The 3,224-nt window shown below is 31.6% G+C and overlaps 1 pseudogene; it reads left to right on the top strand.

The window, feature by feature from the left end:
• The window catches only part of LOC107606815, a 4,156-nt pseudogene continuing 2,102 nt past the window's right edge, over positions 1,171–3,224 (top strand).

Genomic DNA, 3,224 nt, shown 5'->3' with positions numbered 1-3,224 from the left:
TAATATAACAGGACCGATTTTTTATTATTATATTTTTCGTCTCAGATTTTTTGAATAAAAAAAATAAAAATAAATTATATTTTCATAATTTGTTCTAATTAATCATCAAATAGGATATAAAAGCACACAAATTTTGTATCTTTAGTATCTTATCTTGTCCTATTCTATAAAACAAACGCAGTTTAAGATCCTTCCTCACCCACCTAAAACCTATCCTCTCCCTCTCTCTCTCCCTCTCCACCACCACCTTCCCCTCCCTCTCCCTCAAACTCACCCGCTTCCGCCGCTCCGTAAAGGTCTTCTCCCTCAGCCACCAGAACGATAGCATTGGATTTACCGACACCGCTGATGTATTTGCGTTAATGACGCACTTGAAGCAGGTGCGGTTTCAGAAGAATCATTTTACGAATTTCATTCTGAATTTGTCAATAACTACACTGATTTGTTCGATTTGCAGCTTCGCAATAACCAATTAACCGACTTTGTACCCATTGCGCTGACCACAATGTTGAGTTGAAGAACGTTTCTTTGAGTGGTATTTTGCTTTCGTCTGGTTGAATTATAGATATAGCCATTATTACTATGTTTTTCGTTACAGTTGTTTCGTTTGTGTTTTGTAAGTGTTATGCCAAGAACAAGCACACAAAATTTAAAAGGGTAAATAACCCTGAAACGAACAGGGAAAGGAAGAGGTTAATATTGATATGGCATGTGCTTCCAATTCCAATGAATTTTTGGGAGCAGGGAGATCGACGAGTGAGTTGCAAAGCCAGTGTAGCGAGCCAAACGAACATCTCCCTGTTTTAGGGTTAGAGAATGAAAATGAGGTGAGATTAGAATTTGAAAATGATTAGGTTAGAGTAGAAAGATAATTTAAAAATTTTTGATAAATTTTTAAAATTTTGATAATTCTGTTTATGAAATTTCATTTTTTATAGTTATAAATTAATTTTAATTTTTTTTATGGTTATATTTTTCAGCGTTATAATTTTTTATGATCCATTTTAGTATTTTACTTTATTTTATTTAATAAAAGAATTTAATTTTGATATACTCTCAATTTAAAATCGTTTTATATGTAAATTTAATTACATCATATTAACAAAAATAACTACTTTTTATATTGATAGTATTAAGGATATAAAAATAAGGTTGGTTGTAATTATTACACAACTGTATAGCATTAAAATGGAACTCTTAATAAAAAAAAGCATTATAATTCCTTTTACAAATCATATTTATTCATGCATCCGTTTCGTACTCTATAAATATAGAAGCACTAACTCTCTTTCTCAACACATTTAATTTCCTCATGGAACATCATCACTCCTCATCCTTAATCTCTTCTTTACCCTTCTTTATTTTATTTTCATTAATAATAAGCTTCATCCTTTTCATATCACAAGTTTTCAAATTGGTAGCGAAGAAAACAACACCAAGCCCTCCTCCCGGGCCATGGACACTACCTCTAATCGGTAGCATACACCATTTCTTTGGAAGATCTTTAACCCATCATCGCATGAGAGACTTAGCACGAAAGCATGGTCCTCTCATGCACCTTAAGCTCGGCGAAGCATCAATCATGGTGGTTTCTTCTCCAGAAATTGCCAAACAATTATTTAAAACCTACGATGCTATCTTCGCCGAACGGCCTAGACAATTTGGTGCAGATATCTTGTGCTATGGTTCTACAGACATAGCCACGGCGCGATACGGCAACTATTGGAAACAACTAAGAAAAATATCCTCAATGGAACTTCTTAGTCATAAACGTGTCCGTTCATTCAAATCAATAAGAGAAGAAGAGGTAATGAATTTGATAACATGGGCTTTTGCTAATTCACTGGATCTTGTGTTAATCTTAGTAAGAAAGCTGTGTCCATGACAAGTGCAATCACTTCTAGGGCAACTTTTGGCGAAAAGTGCAAGGACGAACAAGAGTTCATTTTATTGATGAAAAATCTTGGGAAGATTGCCGAACGTTTATTCGTTATATTTGATCTTTTTCCATCTTACACATGGCTCCATCTCATAAGTGGAGTTCAGTATGAAGCGGAAAAATTACATAAAGAATTTGATATGATTATTGAAAACATCATCAGGGATAAAGTAAGAAATAAGAGAAATGGTGGTAGTGATGAATCTAAAGTAGAAGATCTTCTTTCTATTCTCCTAAATCTTGTTGAAGATCCTGGCGCCTTTGCCTTTGAGTCTCCTTTGACAATGAACAATGTCAAAGCTATTATTTTTGTAAGTATATATATTTTTTTCTTTTATGATTTTTCATTTCCAAAAGTCTAGCAAACTAACTATACTATAAGCCAATTAAGTATACTATTTTTTATTTTTTATTTTAAAGTTCAAAAAATTAGGATAATATAATATTTTTTATGAGAAATGCTAGGGGGAGCAACTTTTGTGATTTGTAGCCATCAAATAGCCATAAATGATAATTTTAATGGTTTAAAATTGGTGTAAGATTTCATCGAATGGCTCACTTTTCCTTGCTAGTTACATACTGGTCAGAATTTGAAAAAGTTGTTGGCCCTAGACTTTTTCTTTTTTTATATAACAGACATATTTTTTAACTAATTAGCTAAAGTTGGTTTCATCCATAATTGGTTCTCTAATAGAACTATTTTCATTTTATTTCTTTTTATTGGATGTTAGTAGGGGTGACAAATGGGTCGAAACCTGCCGCGCCGGCCAGCATAACCTGTCAAAAAAGCAGGTTGAGCTGGAAATTTGAGACCGCCAAACTTAAAAAGCCCGCCTAGCCCACACTACCTAATTTGTGGGTTTTGGTGGAGCGGGACAAGCTTTACCGCCAGATTTGGCGTTTTTTTTTTGTTGTTAGGACCAATTTTTTACAAATTTCTATGATGTTACTGATCTACAAGAGGATGAAAAGATAATTGAAGATGTTCTAAGTTATATTTTGGATTATGTTTTATGTTTGATTGATTATAAACTTGAAGATGTTTAATTATATGTTTTGGATAATGTTTGTTTTGTTTTGGACAATGTTAGTTTTATATTTTATTTCAAAAAATTTGGTTTATAATTATGTTTATTACATATTTATAATTATAAAGACTTTAATATTTGTGAATTTAAAAATTATAATTTTTTTTATATTTTTAAAAATTATAAATTTATTGAAATGGTTGTGAAATTATATATATTGTTTAATATTTAATAGTTAAAAAAAATTTAACGAATTT

This window comes from Arachis ipaensis, chromosome B07 (assembly GCF_000816755.2).
Source record: "Arachis ipaensis cultivar K30076 chromosome B07, Araip1.1, whole genome shotgun sequence".
Lineage (NCBI taxonomy): Eukaryota > Viridiplantae > Streptophyta > Magnoliopsida > Fabales > Fabaceae > Arachis > Arachis ipaensis.
Note: the sequence above shows the minus strand (reverse complement) of the source record. Positions and strands in the feature narration are given on the sequence as shown.